Here is a 24,185-nt window from a genome sequence, read left to right as displayed (position 1 = left end):
AACAGAAAATAAAAAGTTAAAGTGCCCTAAAACTTCAGAATTCAAACAAATAAGCACCTGCCACTTAACATTTAACATTTGTTGATAATAAAGGCAAAAAAGTCTGGATAGTGGATGTGGCAGTACCTGGAAACAGCAAAATAGAAGGAAAAGAAATGGAGAAAATAAAAAAATCAAAGACCTGCAATAGAAGTATAATGCTTGTGGAAAAAGAAACCAAAGATAGTACCAGTTATAACAAGTGCCTTGGGTGCAATCCCAAAACATCTGGAGCTCCACTTGAACACCATCAATATTGATAAAATCACCATCAGTCAATGGCAAAAAGCTGCTTTACTTGGACCAACTTATATCCTCCCGTGATAACTTTATCATCATCATACAACAACATCTGCCTAGCCGAACTCCTTGGGAAGGACTTGATAAAAAATGCCACATCCAGTCTAAACATCTGGCTGACTATGTGACCAATCATAATAATTGTATTTAATGCTTAGTGATGTAATCTTGCTCTGTCTCCATAAACTAATCTCTGACATTTTCTATTTTTCTTCATTCCTATCATATCCTTCTGATGAAAAAAACACCTTGAATCTATCCAAAGTACAACAAAGAGATCTCTAACACTTACAATTTTGCAACCTTCAAAGAAGCACGGCATTAAAAGAAAATATGTTTTTAGTCTGAACATTCTTTGAAGCTATTTTCAGACACAAGTCAAGATAGCCAGTTTCATTAAAATTAATAGGTTCAGAATAGGTTCCATTTAATATTGTCCTAAATAAAGTTATTTGGATGCAGCAAAAAAGCCACTTGTAAGTTTATGTTACAAGAATTGGAAATTACTTGTTTTCCTAAATCAGAGAAGAAATAATAAAATGATTTACTTACTAGAACAATTGGAGACATATATTATAAAATAGTCAACTTCAAAGCTTAATTGGTAGTTGTTTGTTGTATGAAAATGTGGGACTTTTAAAAGAAATCTTCTCTGGCTTCATAATTTAGCTCTGAGAATTGGGAAGAGTGGAAAAAAAGGAGGGACAATGAACATGATGCTAAGTAGATATATGCTAGAAAGATTGAGATTAAAGTATGTTGTGGCTAGATTTCAGGGACATGGGACACATGTGAAAAGGGAGGGCAGCTTTGATTGGGCAGTCTTAATCATCACCTTGATATTTTTGACAGACACATACATAGGGATAGCTTTGTCATTTTCATTCACTTGGTATGCCTCCAAGAGGAAGATTGCTTCCATTTTATTCAAAACATTTAACTTCAATACAATGGAATAACATGCACACAAAACAGACAAGTATATTTTATCTTCTCCTTTTTGATATAGTATCATACCAAACTTTGCCCTTTTCTTCATTAATAGGGCAGAAAGTATTTGAGTCTTATTTTTAAAAAAAAAAAATCAGATGTAGGAAAAAAGTGAAATTGATAGATTTGTCTATCATCATTTTAGGGTGATCAGCTCTTAAAGTAAAACCATCTTGGTATAAAACATTGGGTAAAATAGGAAGATGGCTAAGGAAGGACTGTCCTCTGTTATGCATACGCCAAGAAGTTTTATGGCACGTAATGAAAGAAGAAGCTTTATGGCAGATAATGAAATCAACTTATAGAGGCTTTCATAAATCTTTCCTGAGTAAACAAAAAACAAGACTCAGAAAAAAGCAAAAGGAAACATTTATCCCACTACTGTGAGAAAACCGAAGGAGTATAGTAGAATAAATATGGGCTGAGGGCACAGCTACTGACATAATCTAGCATTAGGAGACAATGATCACATTATCATCTGAAAGGAGTATGCATGAGCATTTTTCTCAAGTGTGAATACAAGGAACTAACTCCTGCAATAAATCACATTTTCTCATTGTAATGTCTAATATGTATGAGGTCAAATGCAGCCTAGCAGACTACACAAAATGCTTTTCCATCTCAAGAGGCACAAGTGCTATATTATTCACTGAGTTTAATACATTTTTCTCTGTTTCTGAATTTTAAAAATTTAAATTCAGTGCTTGACATACAGCACTGTGTAGTCAATCCAATTGTTAGATTCCCTGGAATAGCCCAAGTTCAATTTAGTCAATAAACAGCCCTTCTGCTAGCCTGCTGTGTTTTGTGACAGATTGATCCAGATGTGGATCAGATCTTGCATCTTCCATTAGCTTGGCTACATATTTTTCAATATGTATATTAGTCTACCGGCTAAATTTATCTGACACAAATATGCCAAGCATGGGGGGGGGGAAATGTTGCATTTTTCCTGTTATGTTACTGATAAAAATGAGGAGCCTATCAGGGAGAAAATGGTGCCCCCAAATTCCAGATCACAAATCTGATTAAATATTCAGGTATTCAAGTCCAGTTTTTAAAGAGGTTAGCATTTAATGGCTCCTAAATGGTCGTATGTTACACTTTTTCTCACATTTATAAAAAACAAATTATTTCCATTCTGTTTATGAAGACATTAAAGTCATAGGCAAATGGAATTCTAAGCTCCATATCTCTGTATACATTGATATTCCCCATCTCATCCCGCCATAGGTTATTGGAATATTATTGTTTTAGCTAGAAGTAAACAGAAAGGAAGGCAGTAGTGTATATCTGAAGGGCAGGCTGATGGATCCCTATTCATTCTTTTTCAGACTACAAAAGGTCCTATTTGCTCTGTCCATCTATTCCCGAGTAATAAGAAACAACCTTTATTTACAAGGTACCAAACTGGCTTTGGGGCCTGTGTTCGATGCATAGTTTTCTCACTGACTTGGCTCTAGCATGCTGTAGAGATGTGTCTTCAGAGCCAGTAGAGTGTCAGAGTCCTTGCCCAAAAAAGTCTGATATATCTGAATTCCATTATATGGTGAATACAGGTAGTCCTTGACTTACAACACTTTGTTTAGTGACCGTTCAAAGTTACAACGGCACTGATAAAAGTGACATATGACCAGTTTTCACACTTACAACTGTGGTAATATCGCTATGATCATGTGATCAAAATTCAGACTCTTGGCAATTGACTAATATTTATGACGGCTGCTGTGTGCCGACAGTACATGATCCACTTTTGTGACCTTCTGACAAGCAAAGTCAAGGGGGAAGCCAGATTCACTTAGCAACAGTTTGACTAATTTAACAGCTCCAGTGATTCACTTAACAACTGTGGCAAGAAAGGTTGTAAAACGGGGCAAGCTCACTTAACAAATATTTTACTTAGCAACATAAATTTTGAGCTCAATTGTGGTCGTAAGTCGAGGACTACCTGTAATGTTTATTTTCAGAAGGATAATTTTATGAATGGGATTTTGAGATGTGAAATCATCAACCTCTTTCCTCATGAGGATAGAAAAATACTGAATTAACATTAAATAACAATCCATTTGGATTATTAGTTCTGCAGTATATGCACCAAAGTAATTAATCAAACATATGCATTTTAATATATTTCATGGCTTCTTGTTGGTTTTGAGCAATAGCAAAATATCCTCAGACCTCAGGGAGGAACTGTCTTGAGATAAAGACCAAAATATTACCTTATAGGTTTAATTAAAAGTAAGCGTATCTGCATGTTTCACTGCCTTTGTCTAGAAATCAGCAGGATACATTTTAATAAATTCTGTAATTATAATCAGGGATCTACTAGACTGTTACATGCTAAGTATGTCATTTAAAAAAAATAACTGGAAATGAGAGGCATAATGATGCCAAATTATAGAACAGTGCCTATTGCATATTTTCCTGACTCTATAAAGTTTCAGGAAAGACTTTGTACACAGAAGAGTCTCATTTTTCATTCCTGTTTTTTTTTTAAATAGATTTTTAAAAACTGCTACTAACCCTAGAAAAAATTTACCTTTCAGAGATATAAAGCAGATCTACCAGAATTTAGTATAGCATGGACTAACAAAATAAACAAAATACATTAGCATTCTTCTTTCTCTGTACAAATGTTTTTTAAGAATACATTTTAAATATTGCGAGAGATGCATCTAGAAATTAACATTTTTGAAAACCTCATTAAAAGGGGGAAGTTATAGTTACTGGCTTCTTTTTTAAAAAAACATTAAATCATGAAAATTTATTTCAAAGAAGTATCAAAGATTTCTGTAACAAAACAGAGTCAGGAAAATCTGAATTTAAAAAGGGTTTCTTGACAATTAACAGTTTGGCATTAAAGCAAAATTGCATACAAAAGTTCCATAGATTAGAGAAAGCTGAAAATAATAAAGGATATATCTTTATGGATTTAAAATTAAATGGGATTTTAAGTTAAAACTGACATATTTGAGTACTGCTATACCAACAGCAACAGTGAAAACTACTGCATTTATGCTGAATTGCTTTTATTGATTATATTCCTATTTTTTATTCTTTTATACTGTATCAGGATATGATATATATTACAACAATATTAACATTTATAGGTTTACTTGCTTTTAACTGAATTATTCTCCTGGTATTAAGAAAAGCAGATCCAAAAAGTTGTACTCTGTTTTCTACCAAACTCACGACTGAAGTTATTCAACTTGATTTGAGTCTCTGTGCTGTATCTTTGATTCGTTATTATCACTTTCTTAGGTGGCTGTTTATTCATGTTTGCCTTCATTCACCTGAACACTACTATGAAAAGTGCAATGGCATAACCTGCAAATGTCTATCACTAATTTGGTAAATGCCCATCCCAATTAAGATCTCAGTATCAAAAAGGATTTTAATACTAGGATGGGATCTAACAAAGGCCTCCCGTATGAAACTTTCTATTAGTGTAATCCAGGTATAATCTATCTGATGCATTATAGACAGGCAGCTCCAAGGACAGTATTGGCAATATCACTGGATTATGTTTAGCTTTATTGACTTGGTTGGTAGCTTTGTCCTTAAAAGCAAGCTTTCAAATGATATATCAGGTAAGCTCATTATGGGTTAGGGTAAACAGCAAATATTTCATTTTGTTGTTTCATGGCAACTTCTTAAAGCAATGAATTATATAACAATGAGTAATCATCTAGATAATAACTAAGCCAGTAGTGTTGTTTTTGAAATACTGTGAAAGAGATCTACTTCTGGAAAACAACAGTCACCTGCCAACAAAGCAGTTAATATTAGAAATTCCTCTGGTTCTCACAACATCACCCCAACATCCTTTTATATTTTCCTGTGGTCCAGGATATTGGTCGACTCCTCTAAAATAAGGTATTATAATTGGTGTACATCTACAGAGAATTGCTCTGATAGACTTTCAAGATCCTGTTATGTTACTGTAGTAACAATAAAACTCTTTCCAGAAATCCAAGGGATTCTTGTATTCTGAGTTTGCCAGACTTGTTAGGCTTGCCAGCTAGGCAGTTTGGCATACTCTATGGAAAATCCCGAAGCCACCCAACCAGGAAGTATTTTGGTCAATATTTGGAGAAAAGCTAAAAAAAGGAGCCATCTTTGTTGAAACACAGTAAATCACGCCATCTCCTCAGTATGAATCACTTTATTAAATAAATCTAAGTAATTTTATACAGGCACACAATATGTGAATACCCAAAAGCAATTGTCTTACAAAAATCTTGAAGGCATTAATATGATTTTTTGAGAACATCTTTATCCATTTATATGAAAGGTTTTCCCAATTTTCTGGCAATAAAATAATTTGTAAATATTTTCTATACATAGCTATTGAATGAAGTACCAGAATAGCAACTTTGGAAACAAATCCGATTTCTTGTTAAGCAGCTTTAAACTAGTATGTGCTGAAATAATCAGGCAGGTGGAGTTTATTTTCTTTTACTGAAAAGTTCTGATCTATTTGTTTTATAATTTCATTTTTCCTGTTTTATCATTGCTACCTAGCTTGAGCACTATTTTAGGTGGACCTTGGTATATAAATGGAAGAGCTGGCTGAAAAAAAATACAGAGGAAAAGTAAACTATCTCTTGAATCCTACATAGTGAGGGTGTCCATTTTACTATTTTTTAGTTTTCATTTAATAGTTTTACAACAAATAACAATACCAGCTCAGAAAGAAAAGTGCAGAGGTGCCTTTCCAAACTGCATCATCATCATCATCATGGGTTCCCCTGCTTGAGCAGGGGGCTGGACTAGAAGACCTCCAAGGTCCCTTCCAGCTTCTATTCTATTCTATTCTATCATCATCATCATTGTTTGGGAATCCTCCTGGCTTTCTAGAGATTTAGAAAGGCACTTCCATAACTATTAAAACAATGACACATTTGCTGAGTTGACAATCCAGGAATAGAAAAGCAACATTTGATATCCTTTTAGAAACAATGAAAAAATGTGCTGAAAGAAAATGGGTTTGATTCAGAAGAAAGCCACAGATAATCTAGCATACATGAATGGTAATTTTCACATTCCAGCCTAAAGGTCAATTCGCTTGCAGTTAAAAGTGGTGAGATCACCCGACATTTAATTTGTCTGCTTGCATAAGTGACCCAGCTACATATGCCTGGAGTTATTTTTCCTTTGGCACATAGGCTTTATATCTATATATTGCTTTATACATTCTTCAGTTTCTAATTTAGTAAGAGAAGCAGTACTTGTATATGAGAGGATCTGGGAAAAGAAACTGAGCCACTGAATTGCCATGTCAAAATTAACAACTGTGTTCTTTATATTCTTCTTCATTTCCTGCTTCCTTCACTTTTACCCAAATAGCAAAAAGTAGGGCTTTTATCTGCTGCATATTTCTTACAACACGTATGGTATTAGGCACATTCACAGACTGTAATGGAGAGAAACAGCAAGGGCTTTCTTTTTCAATAACTACCAAATGTAATTAGAGTAACTTCAGAGAGAATCCTGAAAAAAAAATCAGTTGAGGAAAATGATAGGAAAATTATCTGTCCTTATTGTAACTTTACAGATGCTGGTGGATGTCATTCAATGTTTCCATCAAGACTATCTGTGAAATTTCCACCCACAGAGTCACACATATATCAAATGCTACAGATCAGTAAGTGGAATAAACTGGTCAGTGGTGGACAGTGGGGCACATGGTCCACCAACAGATTTCCTAGCTAGTCTCACTTAGCCAATTCCAAGTAAATACAATTCAAACTCTTCACTTCTCATATTTTAAAGTAGGATGACTTGCTTGACAATTTAATTCAGGACATGGAATCAGAGAAAGTTGAAGAAGTGACTATGGAATGAAAAAAACCACAATAGTCACAAATTCCAAAGGTGCTTTTTTCACGAGGCAACTGGACTTTCTTGTTTTTCTTTGAAGATGTTTTGCTTCTCATTCCAAGAAGCTTCTTCAGCTCTGACTGGATGGTGGAGAATGGAAGGATTTGCACTCCTTGCAGGCAACAACTCCTTAAAAGAATGCAAATCACCAGCTGTCTGCAAGGAGTATAAATCCTTCCATTCCTCACCATCCAACCAGAGCTGAAGAAACTTCCATTCCTCACCATCCAGCCAGAACTGAAGAAACTTTTTGGATGAGAAGAAAAATGTCTTCAGAGAAAAACAAGAAAGTCCAGTTGCGTCATGAAAAAAGCACCTTTGGGATAACTATAACCTGGATGATTAAGAATCTCCATAGACATTTAGCAATAGTCACAAATATCTCTTTGATATCACCTAACAATAATTGCAAGAATATCATCCTTCATGTATAAGAGTGCCAAGAAAATCTCTTCTCATTTGAAATAAATTATAAATTATCTTACATCAAAATAAATAAGAAATGATAGAATAAAATGTGGAAACTTTCATATTTTGCACAATTGCAAAATCTTGGTGTGTATAGCCATAATTGCAAAAGGAATAATTTTCCAATGGATTTGAATGAAATAAAAACACAAGGAAATCATTTGAAAAAAAAAGTATCACTGCTGCTTAACTTGTGTGATGAGGAAACATGCATCATTTTTCTTGCAATTGAAAATACTTTTTTAAGATTGTGATTTCATTGTAATTCCAGGTTCCCTTATAATATGTAAGGTCCTAATCAGTTTGAGGACATCTGAAGAACTGCATCACTGTTGTAGACTTAATTGCTATAATTATCAGAGGAAGCACTATTGCTGTGCTGAAACTTCTAGAACAGACATGTCAAACTCGCAACGTCACATGATGTCACATGACGTATCGGAACTTTTTCCCCATTGCTGGCAATGGGGTGGGTGCAGTTTCCTCATGATGTGCCCGGCCCGCAGGCCAGCAGTTTGACATCCCAGTTCTAGAATCTCCTTCTAGGGAGCTTTTTCGTAGTGTATCTATACTCTAGACAGGTCTGTCATCTTCCAAAGGTCATGGTGAGTTTTTCAAAAATAAATTGGGCAACCATTTGTCTAGGATGGTACAAGATTTCCTGCTTTATTAGAAGACCAATGAGGTCCTTTCCAGCCCCATGATTCTATGTTCTGTGTTCTATGAAGTATCTGCTGGCACATGTTCTAGATCAGAGGCTCCCAATCTTTTGGGCACCAGGAACTGGTTCTGTGGAGAAAGATTTTTCTGCAGACAGAGACAGTGTGTTTTGTGTGCTGCCTGCATCCCACGAATGGGGCTTTGCTTGTTTGTGCGGCCCGGTTGCTGGCACGCTGTAGCTCGATCCTGGTCCATAGACTGGGGGATTGGGGACCCTGTTCTAGATATTTCTGAAGTCACTTTTTCTCATATAGGTTTCAAAAGTAAATTTTGTTTCTTTTTTTATTTCTTTATCCATCTTTTTTACTGTATGTGTTGTACGTTGTTTTTAAGTTACAAAATCTAAAAAGTACAACAAAAATAACAAACTACTTTCATGCTTTTATATAAGATGTCTCATAAATATTAATACTAGCCCACTGTTTTTTTCTTGTTTCATATACAATACTTCATTTTGTTCCAGGAGAAAAACTTCCTATAATATTAAAAGCTTAATATATATTTTAAATATTGGTCTTCTTAGTATCTTTCATCTAAAAATGTTTTATTTTCAAGAAAAATGAGGAAACTGTGTATGATGGACATGTTAAATGCCAAAGATTTAATTTCTCCCAAAAAATATACGGTCTCTGTCCATATTGCAAAAAGAAACAGACTTTTTTCCATTATTCTGTTCATTTTTGTTGTTATTCAGAATTCATTAAAAAGATTCTTTTACAATTTTGTCTAGATTAACCTTTACAATCTTTTTGATTGCCTATATTAATAAGGTAACTTTTTATAACATTACTTATATCCAATAATGAGCTCAAGTAATGGCATTCCAAAAATGACTCTTCTACAGTATGTATAAATATACATAATTAGCTTTTGGAAAGCACTTTTCTCTTTTAATTTACTTATTGAGAATATTTTATAATTGAGTCAGACACCCTCCCTTGTGCTTGAACACAGCTTCAATTGAAAGCCTCCTTCAGTCCTGTTCAGCTGCCCTCATTCACCATTAGAGAAAGATGGAAGGCAGCAGTTCTTCAATACACTTTGACCATGTTGTCTGATGAGATATTTTGTATGCATGAGCCAAGGTGGCACAGCAGTTAGAGTGCAGTACTGCAGGCCACTTTAGCTGACTGTGTTCAGCAGGTCAGCGGTTCAAATGTCACTGGCTCAAGGTTGACTCAGCCTTCCATCCTTCCAGGGTAGGTAAAATGAGACCCAGATTGTTGGGGGCAATGTAAATATATATATACATTGCTTACTGGTGTACACCGCTTAGAGAATGCTTGCACTTAAAGCGGTATATAAGTCTCATAAATAAATAAATAAATTCAAAACTTCTGGCACTGGATAAAGGTTTTTCTTTGATAATAAGCCCTGACCAAGTCAATCTGTGGAATGCTGCTGTTGGTTTTGGTAGTCTGTCCCTTAGACAACAAACTGAGTGATGATGTTTTGGGGACTGCATTGCTTATTGGAAATGATTGTTGGAAGTAGAAGATGGCATGTGGAAAAGACATGTAGGTTGGAAGATGTTGGAAGCTTCTGGATACATGAAGAGCAGAGACTCTAGAGTTCTGGTTTTGCACTCTTTATTATTGCTGCGACTGTTTATAGAAGACTCAACAGCACCAGCTACTGATCAGCTTATTTCCTGGAAGGGATGCTGTTGGACAGATCAATGTTATTATGATCATATGTTTAAGTTACTGCAGTGGCTCTCAACCTTTTTAATGCCGCGACCCCCAACCGGTCGTAAGTCGAGGACTACTCAACCGGTTGTAAGTCAAGGACTACTCAACTGGTGCAGCACCGTTTGCAGAATGGGACTTTTGGCGGGCTAGCAGGGCAGAGACAGCCTGGACAATTCCTATTGGCTTTTGAAAGCCAATAGAATTAGACTCTATTCAAGAGAGTCTATTCTATTGGCTTTCAAAAGCCAATAGAATAAAAGGGAGTAGCACAGCTAAGGAAAAGGGGGAAAAAATGGTGGACTGTGTTGTTTGGGGACCCCCATGAAATAGTCGTTCAACCCCAAATGGGGTCCTGACCCACAGGTTGAGAACCACTGAGTTACTGCAATAAGGAGTGGCTGGCCTAAGTTAAAAACTGAATTGGTGAGATTCTACCATCCCACCCATGATCTCTGGTGGCTTTGGACTACATTGTTGGAAAATCTCTAATTTTTTTAATTAGTATTACATGGGGATTCTCCAGTCTTATACTAGGCAGGCACCAGGATTCCCATTTTCTAAAATTTACTCAGCTTCTTCTACACCTACTTGAGCCACTTGATGGGAGGCAAGGAGAGACTGGCTGTGAAACTTCTGATATTGACTTGCTTGGCTGGGAAGTTTGTAGGCATCAGTGGGGAACAATCTGGGTATTTTGATACAAAAGGATTTGGTGATTCCATGTATGAATGAATGTGTTATTTGTGAATAGTCCAGAGGAATGTTTGGCACATTGAGGCCATTTTGAATAGTCAGGAAAAGGAGTCCTGATCAATCCCAGCATGAACAAGATCCCAATAGTAATGGATTAAGAGAATCTCGTGGGCATTATAGAGGAAAACATTTCAACATTTGAAATCTGATGGAAATCCTTACTCCAATATGATGATTTCATCCTGTGAGCCAGGTGGTTGGATTACTGAAAATATTAAATCCTGAAAGCAGTAGACCTGGTTTATTTTACCAAAACCTGGCTCAATGTGGGTGACAATGATGCCTTATCTACCAACTGGATTCAGCAAGTTCAGTGCCAAGGCCAGTGGGAGAGGGATATAATTATAAGAAGTATTTTACTTTGATCAGGGAGTCTGCTGCTCAGACAATGAAATGTGAGTGCCTGTATATTAGACTGGGCTAGAGAGACAAGCCCTGGGCTGCTACTAGCATGCTGGTATACATTCTAAATCTGATGTTTATCATTTCAAACACATTCTTTGTAATTTGAGAATAAAACATTATTTCATTTTTGATACGTTCTAATTATTGAAAGCTTAAATTAGTCTTCTCTCAACTGATGAAGACTTTTTTCAATCAATTTCTATTTAAATTTTATTTATTGTATGAATGTTTCATTAACATAAGTCCAACCAGGAATTTTTAAGACTAGTAATATGGGAATCAGTGATTCCGTGATGGAAGAGAAAGATTATGTAAACAAACCTTCATATTTCTTTCAAATATATGTTCATGCATTGTTTCAGATACTTCCTAAGTTGCTGCTATTATTTTTTCGTTGAAAAACAGTCAACAACAAAAACAACAACAACAATAATAATAATAATAAAGTTGGAAGGGACCTTGGAGGTCATCTAGTCCAACCCCCTGCTCAGGCAGGAAACCCTATACCATTTCGGACAAATGGCTGTCCAGTCTCTTCTTAAAAACTTCCAGTATTGGAGCATTCACCGCTTCTGGAAGCAGGTTGTTCCATTGGTTAATTGTTCTGTCAGGAAGTTTTTCCTTAGTTCTAAGTTGCTTCTCTCCTTCCTTAGTTTCCACCCATTGCTTCTTGTCCTGCCTTCAGGCGCTTTGGAAAATAGCTTGACTCCCTCTTCTTTGTGGCAGCCCCCGAGATATTGGAACACAGCTATCATGTCCCCCCTCGTCCTTCTCTTCATTAAACTAGACGTACCCAATTCCAGCAACCGTTCCTTATACATTATAGCCTCCAATCCCCTAATCATCTTTGTTGCTCTTCTCTGTACTCTTTCTAGAGTCTCAATATCTTTTTTACATCGTGGTGACCAAAACTGGATGCAGTATTCCAAGTGTGGCCTTACCAAGGCATTGTAAAGTGATATTAATACTTCATGTGATCTTGAAGAAGTTGACATCAGGAAATACTAGTTGAATAGTATAGTTCACAGGTCGGCAACCTGTGGCTCCGGAGCCACATGCAGCTCTTTGAACCTTCCCCTGTGGCTCCCAGCCTCTTCTGCCATTTGCAGAGAGAGGCACTTGCGCTTCCCTGCTTCTCTCTGTGTCTCTCTCTGTCTTTGTATTTGTGTTTTTGTGTGTGTTTGTGTGTGTGTGTGTGTGTGTGTGTGTAAAAGAGAGTAGACTCACGGTGTTCTCCGACAAACTGAAAAGCTTTTTGGGCAGGGCTCCTCCCTTTGCTGCATCTCTGCAGGAAGCAGGAAGTAGGAAACAGGAAGGGCAGGAGAGAGCTAGCTAGCTCAGCTATGCTGACTCAGGAATTCTGAGAATTGAAGTCCATGAGCCATAAAAGAGCTGAGGTTGCCTACCCCTCAGCTTGTTGGAGAACAGCTTGAAGCCAGCTTGCCAGGTGAGCAGAAGATCGGAGAGAGGGAGGGGGGAGAGAAAGAAAGGGGGGGAGGAAGGGAGAGAGAGAGAGGAGAGAGAGAGAGAGAGAGAGAGAGGGAGGGAGGGAAGAGGACTGGCAGACCAAGGGCAGAAAGAGAGAGAGGGGGAGAGGGAGGGAGAGAGAGACAGAGAGATAGACCCTTTTGACATCTAAAATGAAGATAACACTGCATGTATCCTTTTTTTACCTTTAGATAAAAAAACGATATATGTAGTGTTATCTTCATTTTAGATATCAAAAGGGTTTTGCGGCTCCCAGTGTTTTGTTTTTGATGGGAAACGGGTCCAAGTGGCTCTTCGAGTGTTTTGGGTTGCCTACCCCGGTGCAGCTTAATATACTCTACCCAGGCAGGCATTTGCACTCAGCTAATAATTATTTCTCCAGATTTCCTGGAAAGGGCTAATGTTAATATGATGTTAATATCTCTTACATGTAAAGCTCAGCTCTAAAATCTTTTTCAGAGTTGGATGATCACTGCCAAACACATTCCCAGGAGAAAGCCCCAAACTTCAAACATTAATATCAACACTTAAGATGAATTGGTATTAGCACGTTTTGAACTCCAAAAGTTCCTGTGCCAAAAGGTTTCGCTTATTTGTTCTGATGCCACAATGTAATTTATATTTTGAATTACATTTGTTTAAAATTAGGTTTGTATTGATTCTTTGTATTATATGATCTGTTTTAAATATACTGTGAGTTGCTATAAATACAGTTTGAAAGAAAAGTAGGGAAAAGTGGTAAAATTGATTATTGTAAGGCTTTGGAGACAGAGCTTTTCCATGAATACTAATAAAACAATGACTTTCTAATGTAGTTTTTTTTGGGGGGGGAATCCAACAGTTTATTCATTTCCCTTTATTCATTAATTATTTCTATGCAAAGATAAACTTGTTTTCAGGTATGAAATTTAGACTTCAGTTCTATAGACACTTGATCAATCCCTCCCTCTAAGATAGGAGAAGGACTCACATTCGTCCTATGGGATTTCTGAGGTTAAGAAATTATGTTTTTGAAAAGAATAGGAATAGGAAGTATTGTGAAGATTGGATATAAAGCACATATGAAAAAGTTTAAATCTGAAGGGTTCCATCAGACATAAGAAAAAAAAATTTAAAATTATTTTTAAAAAAAAAACCTAATAAATTCCCTCTGATTATAATACCAGGAGGTATTTTTGTTTACTTTTCATGTATAAAAACAGAAAGCAATGTTTCTCTTTCCTTGTTTGTGTCCTTGTTTGTTCTGCCAGCTGATTGCCAGATGTTTTGTTCTTGGGTATTTCAATTTAAGCATATGATGAGGAGCACCAATTCCTTTCCTTGCCAGACTTTCTCTTGATCTGAGCTTCTTTACCCAGGCATTCAGATAGGAGAATGTCCAACACACTATGTAGAAACCATAGGTTTCTTTCTCATTCATCCATTTCAGATACTTTGGAAACTGGAACACACCCAATGTTTTCCATCCCCAAGCAAACAATCCCTTCTTTCTGTACATTTTCTGCAGGTTCACATTTAAGCATGCTGCTCTGAGGCCTCTATTCTAGTCTGAACCCTAGACTAAGATGGAGCAAAGAAATTGACATGACAATAGGTTACAGTAGCTTCAAGAAAAGGCAAGGCTGGCTTTGTTATGTCTACAGTGGAACAGCTGTGAGACTGGATGCCAAAGGCTAATTGCCTTTTGTAAACTAGAGAAGACTTATTTGGGCAAAACAATTTGTTTTATTAATGATTTTAATGGAACTTGTTGGATGCAAGAAATACAAGATCAGCAATTTGCATAGCTGAAATGAGAAGTTGATTCCCAAAACAGGATTTCACAAATGCAGATTTCGAAAAGCTCTGGCAAATGCTTCCTGTGTTTATTAAAGCCTTCACATAAGCTTGAACAAATGTTTTATGGAAGTCTTACTTATTGTTTGGTCTGCTTTAATGTGCACATCTATAGAATCCACTTATGCTCATAGTTTTATTTTATGTGATTCTGCTGTCATACAATGCCCAGACTGAAAAGGAAAGCAAATAACAATATGGCATTAGAAGAAGAGTCTAAAACTAATTGTCTCTTAACACGGCTTCTATTGTACGCATGCAGAAACATTAAAAAAAAATCTCATGTTGTAGTTTAAAATAAAAAGAAACTGCTGAAAAATTGGCCTGACTAGAATAGATAATTCTTTGTTGAAGGAAATGGGAAAGAAGAGTAAAATGAAACTGGAAAAGTAAAAGAAAAAGAAATTGACTTACTTAGGTTCATAAAATCTTATCACAACTTTCTTTAATATGAATCCCTCCAGATATGCGAGGCTCCAACTCTTCTCATGATTGACCAGCTCTGATTTCACATTGCTCAGATTAGCTATAATTTTAACACTTCTTAGAGAGTTGGATATTTTTATGACATTTTGTGACAGGTCCCAATGGTAGTTTAACTACAACAACCAACGAATTAATCTAAGCTGAAAATGGTTGAAACCAACATTTACTTTAACCTTATCATACCATATCATACCATCAATAGCCGTGCCATCCAAATCTTAATTCATGGCCTTCTAGCTTGAATAATCTCTTACTTTGGGGAGTCACCCAGGAAAAAGTGGTTTCTGAAACCAACTATAAGTGAACTAAAAATCATGCTATATTGCAAAAATCTATACAACTATTAATTGATTATGTGTGCCTAAGTCACTGACAACCTCTAGCAACCACCTAGACAGATTTCCTGCATGACAATTTGACGGCAAAGAATTAGAAATGTTATATTATCTCTTTGTTACAGTCTAGCGGTAGCCCACATTTTTGCAGTGTTGATACAGTGTGCAAAACCCACATTTTATGAGTAACTAAAATCAAATCTCCATTATCTTTACATTATTGAAGATGAGGGAACATACTTCATAACTATTATGAATCTTCAAGACCCTAAAGGAAAATAAAAGATATCTAGTGAGAAGAAAATTGCAGAGTCATCTGAATAAAGGTGCAATATTATGCCCAGTCAACTGGAAATAAGTTCAGTGGCCTTCAGCAGAACATAGTGCACTTCTATATCACTTACCTTTCCATTCAGTAATCTCTTGCAAGCAGTTTGAAACCATCCATGCTTGCCTATATTTTTACAAGCTCAATTTGTTGAGAACACACACTAACCAACATGTTCCCTCTAGAAATAGATGAATAGGAAAATGTAAAAAAGGTACCAAGTGCTCTGAACTGCTGCTTGTAGAACAAAAATCTCTCATCATTACTCCACAAAACCAAGAAAGAAAATATGTTGCTATCACTCCCTCCTTGAATCCGTATATTTTGCTCATAGTATTGCATTTATCAAGTTACATATACACTAATCCTAAGCAACTACTTTGGAGCCAGCACCAGATTTTTGCAGAGATATTTCAGAATAATTTAGGACAAGACTTCTAATGTGTGGATAAATATAAACCTATGGAGTCTTTTGGTGCTCCTGAGCTTGGTTGTTTGCTTGCAGATATTTCACTACCAACTAGATAACATCATCAGTACTAGTGAGTTGGAGTTTACTCTATGTTTATATACAGTAGCCCTTGACCTACATTGCTGCTGGGGTGTGAGTTTTTCTTTGGTAATTCCTTGATTAGGATATAGTTTTCTGTTTATTTATCTAGTGTCTATCTCTTCTTATCAGAGTGTCAGCTGCTGGAGGGAAAGGGTTCTAGTCTTTTTGTTTTCTTCTTAGCTTTTTGTTTTTTCTTTTGAATGGTATGTAAATGTGCTTAACTCTATGTGTCTACTGATGACTGGTTTGCCTGAGTGCCAATTTCCGAGGAATTCCTAGTAGTTTTGGATTTAGCTTGTCTAGGATGTTCACAGTTTTCCAGTTGAAACTATGGTTGAATCTGTCCATGTGTGGTGAAACTGAAGACTTTTTAGCATGTCTTCTGACTGCTTCATGTATTCATAGATGCGCTCTGCTAGTCTTCTGCTGGTCTGCCCTACATAGTATCTGTTACAGTGTGTGCACTTCATGTTGTAGATTAGTCCTGTTTTTTCTTCTGGGGCTACTGGCTCTTTTGGTTTGCTTTAGAGGCTTTGGTTCGCTTATATGCTATACTTTTTTAATATAATATTTTATTAATTTTCTATTATTGCAATTCATAAGTGCTTAATGAACACCATGTTGTCTGGATTGATTTGTTTTGCTTAGTAATACAAGTTAAATTCTTACTCTCTTTTCCAATTTTCCAGCCATTGATAAAATAAATTCCATGTTTGAAAATATTCTGTATCTTCTTTTTCTTTGATCCTCAATGTAAGTCTATCCATTTCAGCACAGTCCAGCATTTTCTTGATTATCTCTTCATCCAATGGTGTTTCTTCATTTTTCCAGTGCTGAGCAAATACAATCCTCACTGCCGTTAATACATGTAATGTTAGATATACACTTTGTTTATCAAATTTTTATGGAATCATACCTAATACAAAAAGCTCAGGTTTAAGACCAATGTGTTTCCCTAACATCTTTTCTAACCAAATATGTATTTTTGTCCAAATTTTTTTGCTTTAACACACATCCACCACAGGTACTGTATGTACCAGGATTTTGATTACATTTCCAACATTTACTAGACATATATTTAAACATTTTTGCTAATCTAATAGGTGGTAGGTGCCATCTATAAAACATTTTATATAGGTTTTCATTATTTTCTTCTATTATTAGGTCTTTACTGAAGGCACTCTAGTGGGCAGTTCATAGAATATTTATTTTCCTCTCTGAGATTTCCAAGCATTTTGTAAATTCTTTGCCTATGTTGTATGTTGGAGTCTCTAGTAATGATACAATTGGATAAAGAGGTATGCCAGAATTGTGCATTTTGGAGTGTCTATAAGGTGTGGGAGGATGGGCCCACTGTTTGTCCACCACCACTGTTCTTGTTTTATGATTTGACTTGGGTTAAATGTTTGGGTTATAAGGTTTTTTTTTTTTTAATTAGGTTGTCTACTTTTTATATTGGGTTGGTGATCACTGAGATGTAGATTTCTTTGTCTTCCAGTAATTCTTTGGTTTTGTATGTATTGTGGTTTGGCCTTTGTCTGCTGTATTCTTCTGGTTTGTGGCATGATTGTTTGCCTCGTATTTTCTTGGGTCTCTGTAGCAAGTTGTGTGGTTTTAAATGCTACTTCCAAGGCTGCCAAGAATGCTAACTGATTAGCATCATCTGTGTTATAGTTGAAGCCTTTCTGGAAGAAAATGTGTTGTGCGGTGGATAATGGGCAGCTGGATAGGTTGACTTTCCATTTGGGTTCAATTACCTCTTTGCTTCTGTTTCTTAAACAGTTTGGTTTGGAGCTTTGTTTTCCTTTTTTAGCTTGTCTTAGAAATGTAGTCTTGAATATTGCTGTCAGCATTTTTATGTCTTCTGGGATCATAGTTTCTTCCAGTTGTTCCTTTAAAGTTATGCTAGGATTTGTTTGTTTGATATGTTAGCATTTCTTTAGTCAGGAAGGGTAAACTACTGCATATAAACAGAGAAAAAATCCACCCCATTCCGTCACTTACTCAGGTGACAAAATGTCTGCAAGAAAGCAACCAAGCTCAGAGAGCATCAAGGACTCCAAACTTCAACCCTGAGCTTCATATATTCTCTTCCATCTATATAAACCAATCAAACCATAATGTTTTTTTTTCTTTTTTTCACATTCCTGAATGGTTCCAGAAAATTTGGGGGGGGGGATTGTCTTTGTTACTAAAATAAAATTTTCACTGGAAAGGAAATATTTGAAGACAAGTGTGCAGAGCATCAGCAATAATAATTAGTGACAGAAAAATCTATGAAATAAATTCAGGCAAGTCTGTTCATTAAAAGCAAGAAAAGAATACCAATTTCTTGTTACATTCATTGCTGAAGTCACTCAGACAAGATCAAAGCATGACGAAAGAAAAACTTATATTAAAGACTTTACTGACAGCAATTCATTAAAAAACATAAATTAGCACTTCAGCTAACTCCTCTATTTTTATATACACCATTGATTTTCATCAGATAATAAAGAAAAAAACTCACTGTCTCATAAAAATCAATTGTCAGAGATTATTCATATTTATGTTTCAAACGATCTCATTTAATTGTTGCTAAATGAGGGCAGCTTCTTATGCTACCTTGAATGTTCATTTATCAATTCCCAAATATAAGAGATCGTAGCAGAGACACCAGGTGGAGTTACAACAGTATCCTAACTCAGATATCACACATTCTAAGATGATACTTACATTTTTAAGGATATTAAGGAGGTAGAGACAACTGTACTGCCTCTCTCAATTATCTGCCATATCTGTGGAAACTATTTGTAACAAAATGTCAGCAAATATTCCCAGTCATCCAGATAGAGTTGTCTGGATAACTGAATCACAACAAATGTACTTATTTTCTTGTTGGTTTGAGAAGTTTTGCTGTTCATCCAAGCAGCTTCCTCAGTCGGGTTCATCGAGATATTGCTGCGCATTTTGAGGAAAAAATCCTGAGGCTGGTACAAGAGGTTGGTGCAGGAGGAGAACATTCCAATGTTCTCTTACAACTTGATCTGTCTGAAGAAGCTGCTTGGATGAGCAACAAAACATTTCAGACCAACAAAAAAATAGGTCCAGTTGCCATGATTCAATTTTCCAGACTATTTGTAACAAAGAATTTTCAGTGTGAAGTCTCTTCATACAAGAGATTTTCCAGGTATCATTAATTATTTGAAAACTCCATGGATAAAAGAGGTTCCCTTCTCTATGAAGAAAATAAAAAGATAGTGATAAAATATTTGTGAGTAGAACTGTTCCTAGTTTGAATACAAGAGAACTAATGATAATCCACCAAACAAGAGATTGAAAACAGTACATGGAATAGGGAAGTGGGGAAATTGGTGGCACTGTAGGATGAGCAACATAATCTTGAAATATGTTTGGACTCCACAATACTCCCATAAGATCCCTTCACTGTATTTATATATTTGAAAGATTTAATGAATTTTCATTGCCTAAGCTAGAAATGTTACAACACTAGTAACAGAAAGCTTCTTTGAAGTTACTGAAGAAATAATGTAATAATACTGATATATATAACAAGAAGCATGAAACAAATATGAGAACTTGGAATCAATATTCTGTCAAATGATTTTGGGAAATACTCTGGAGCAGGGGTCCCCAACCCCTGGTCCGTGGACCGGCACTGGTCCACGGCATCCCAGCAACCTATCTGTGCAAACAGGTGAAGCTCCATCCATGGGATGCAGACAACACACCAAACTATGATCCCTTGGGTCTGCGGAAAAAACTTTCTCCATGAAACTGTCCATGGTGTCCCTGGTGTCCCTAGAGCATTTGATCCAGGAGGGAGAGAGGGACGAAGGGAGGGAGGGAGGGAGGGAGGGAGAGAGAGAGGGAGGAAGGAAGGAAGGAAGGAAGGAAGGAAGGAAGGAAGGAAGGAAGGAAGGAAGGAAGGAAGGAAAATAAGTCTATCTTTCAGCCTCTGTCCTCCCCTGTGTTCCCATTTTGTAAGCATTTTTGTTATATTAAAGAAATAAAGAAAATAATTTCATTTTGTATACACTTCATTCAAAGTGTAAAAACCTAATTAAATGGACTGAGATGTGGAACTTATGCAGAGTTTTAATTCTTCTACCAGTTATTCATTTTAGGTGATAGTGAAACATTTGTGCTGGAATTTTAAACTGAAAAATATTTGTATAATAGTACAGAAAAAAAGAAAGCCTAAATCAACCTATAGGGAATATACTATTTCCTATCTATCAGCTCAGAACAACAGATGAGATCTAATAAATATAACCAGTAGACAGCAGGGACAGATAAAGAGTCACAAAGAATAAAAACATTGCAGCAATTCAATCTCTACTTCCCACTCCAGCACAATACATCTCCACTAATATTAAGTCATGACTTAATATTTCTTTTCAACAGGGAGTTTTTTCTTGGATTGAAGCTATAGTAATTTCTTGTAATGGATACTGTTTAAGTGAAGTGTGCTTTGTCTGACTGAGTAGGAAAGTTTTGAATAATATTCTTTTTCATTGATTGAAATATATGCATACATACAGTACGTACATGCCTATCATACAATTTCCTTTTAAACTGAACAGTATTATTAAAAGCACAGAAAAGGGAAAAAATAACAAGCAGTATAAGTTAAACACATGCTGTGACAAAAGTAAGGGTAAATATAGACAAAATTTAGTTAACTCCAAGATACTTCCTGTACTTTTCATAACTTTCTGTTTTTACAACCCAATCATGTTTTCAGTACACCCATACTCTGTTCCTTACTCATTCATTTATTTTAAAAGGCTTATATAACTGCTCTTTTGTAACAACTCCAAGTGATTGACAGCAGAAAAACAACAGAAACCCCAATCCATAAAACAAAAATCAATAGAAATTTATAACAATTTAAGGTACCTTGGGGTAGCACTTACCCATATATCCATCCGCCATCTTGCTGATCCCAACATTTACAGGTATTCTTAAACTTACAACCACAATTGGAATCAGAATTTTCATTGAAATTTGTTGTGGTCAACAAGTCAAGTGGGGCTCAATTTTATGACATTTTTACAGTGGTCATTAATTGAATCACCATAGTCATTGAGTGAATCATGTGATTGTTAAGTGAATCCAGCTTCCACAACGGGGAATTTTTCCTGTAAATTGGCAAAAAAAAGGTTGCAAATTGTGAACTCAGGACTCTACAACCAGTCTTAAATATTAGCCAGTTTCCAAGTGCCCAAATTAGAATCACATGACCAGAGGATGGTGTGATGGTCACAAGTGTGAGTGCCGGCATAGACTACCTATAGTGTGTAGCAATGATGGTGAATCTTTTAGAGACCGAGTGCCCAAACTGCAACCCAAAACCACTTATTTATCGCAAAGTGCCAGGGCCACATCAGCATTGTGGTGCCCTCGGGGGTGCAGGGGGCATGGCCCACTAGGTGAGCATAGCCCACTGGGTGGACGTGACTGCGGTGGTCATGGCAGACTGAGTGGGTGTGGCTGGGGTGGGCATGGCCACCTCAATATTGCTCGTGGGGGATGCCTATGGGGGCCAGGCAAGGTTGGGGGAGATTCAGGGGGTCTCTAGTGGGTGGGACAGTGGGCATGAGGCTCATCCTGCAGGGTGAGGCAGGGGGCAGGGCATGGGTGCCATTGCTCTGGAACAAGGCAAGGTGAAACAGGCCAGGATGGCTGCTGCCTGACACTATCAGTCTCCACACACAGAGGCCAGCAAGCGCATGGGGGTTGATAGTGTCCATGAGCAGCCACAGCCTGCCAGCCCTGCAACCAGTGCACTCTGGGGCTCCACAGCCCATTGCCAATACCAGGCCAGCCCTCTAGCAGAAGACACAGTAGGGGAGGGGGGAGGCATGTGATGCAGATCGCTGGACATGCCTACTCTGTCCCATCTGTTTTTGCTTGTGGTTGGAGAGCAGGTCACTGCTAGTTATCTCCTTAGCCTCCTTGCAGATCCTGCCCTTAGCCCAGGCATGGAGCATGTTCCCCTCATGCACCGGACACAACTTGGCTTCGGGCCACTGCTGCCAGCAGCTCACACAGGTCCATTAGGCCGCTGCCACCAGCCAGACTAGCAGCCCCATCCAGCACAAAGGAGGGGAAGTGGCCAGCTAGCAAGCTCAAGTAGAGGTGGTAGAGCACGCTCACACCCAGAAAGCCAAAAGCCACCCCAAGCAGGGAAAGCCTGATCCCAATTGCCCCCCAGTCCCAGCTAGGATTGCGTGCCTCCCCCCATCTTTGCTTGGCCTGGGCAGCCATGATGCCGATGGGGATCCAGCTTTCCCCGCTTGGGGTGGCTTTGGTTTGCTGGCCCTGGGTGTGCTCTACCACTTCTACATGGAGCTTCCTAGCCAGCCATTTGTGCTGGGTGGGGCTGCTGCTCCGGGCAGCAGCAGTGGCAGTGGGGGCACACGTGAGAGGGCTCTGAGTGTCATTTCTGGGATGTGTGCCATAGGTTTACCACCATTGCTGTATAGTAAGAGCTAGGCTTTCAAGGCCTTCCAGAAGGCAAATATTTGATACCTTCTATATTTTATTAAAAAATGTTCTTAACTAAAATAATATTTGATATTTGTTTTACTTCCTGAAAATTTAAATATAATTTTTCTATCCCATTTTTGTTGTTATTATTGTTCTTGTTACATAAGCTGCAGCAGCTGTTCAAAATCTTTTATTCTATATATCTGTTAGGCATAAAAAAACAGGGCCTTTTTCTGACAGAAAGCCTATGTACAGATAAATATTTAAACATTGAGATAAATATTTAAATTTATTTCCATACTTTTAATGAGAAAATTCCTGTTTTAATTTAAAACAAGATGTATGTTCTAGTTTCACTCATTTATAAACTATTAATGTTTTAATTTGCATTTTCATCAGAAGGACAGGAGACAAATTTCTATTTTTTCCAGACTCTGAAATGTTCCTTAACTAAGTACTGCTTATCATTGCATTATGTGTTACCTATGTTGAAGGTACAAATCCAGTGGCAGTGATTCAGCTCCTCATAACATACTTCACACAATTTGGTAGTATGGAGAAGAAAGCAAACAATTTAAATTCTATCTTAGTTTTCTCAACCTTGGCAATTTTGAAACATATGCTCTCTCTTTCTCCCATGTCTAGGGAATTCTAGGAGTTGAAGTTCACATGTCTTAAAGTTACCAGTGTTGAGAAACACTGCTTTATTCTCTCTTTGTCTCAGATAGAATTTCTTAAAAGAATGATCCTAAGACCATTCAGGGATCCTCAAAATCAAAATAATTTGCCCAACTATGCTGAAACAGAATATAATATTAAAGTCCCATCAGAAATCATGAGAAGTGGTAATGGCAGCCAATGCATCCATTTCATTTTTAATGCAGTAACTATTGATAAATATAATCCATATATATAGTGACCATACATCTTTTATTATGCAATTTATTTCAGCAACTTCTCATTTAGATTTATTTTATTTAATTATTTATTTTCTTGCTCTTGCTCTTGATTTTTCCTTTGTAAAACAAAGTTATAAACATGATTTTTACTTTTATGAACCTTTTTCAGATTCACCCCTTTGTTCTTTATTTTTTTCCAAGATAATATAGTCACTGTACCCATAGAAACAAAAGTTCTTTGGGGTCTGCCATAATTTTTAAAAATGGGGAATAGTTCTGAGGGGGGAAGGAAAGTTTAAGAAAGTTTAAGAAACTAGTCTAAGAGATTGCTAATCTGGGGTAACTTCCTTCTGTTCCTCTTCTCAAGCACCCAGACAGAGCACATTCTCTTTCATTATTCTTATGTGGGATGGTTCGTACTATGATTTGCCAATCTCTATAATGTGTTTTATGGAAATAAACTTCATTTATATTATACTTTTAAAACTGTCTCACTAATCATTGCTTAGGTCA

The 24,185-nt window shown here is 36.8% G+C and overlaps 1 long non-coding RNA gene across 1 annotated transcript in view; it reads right to left on the bottom strand.

Moving 5' to 3' along the window:
• The window catches only part of LOC120303814, a 47,060-nt gene extending 25,658 nt beyond the window's left edge, over positions 1-21,402 (bottom strand). The window contains exon 1 of the long non-coding RNA XR_005555542.1: positions 21,198-21,402. This is a non-coding gene — a long non-coding RNA (uncharacterized LOC120303814). The remainder of the gene's footprint in view (positions 1-21,197) is intronic.
• Positions 21,403-24,185: the final 2,783 nt, after the last annotated feature.

This window comes from Crotalus tigris, unplaced genomic scaffold (assembly GCF_016545835.1).
Source record: "Crotalus tigris isolate CLP2741 ecotype Arizona unplaced genomic scaffold, ASM1654583v1 scf7180000024506.7606697, whole genome shotgun sequence".
Taxonomy (NCBI): Eukaryota; Metazoa; Chordata; class Lepidosauria; order Squamata; family Viperidae; genus Crotalus; species Crotalus tigris.
Note: the sequence above shows the minus strand (reverse complement) of the source record. Positions and strands in the feature narration are given on the sequence as shown.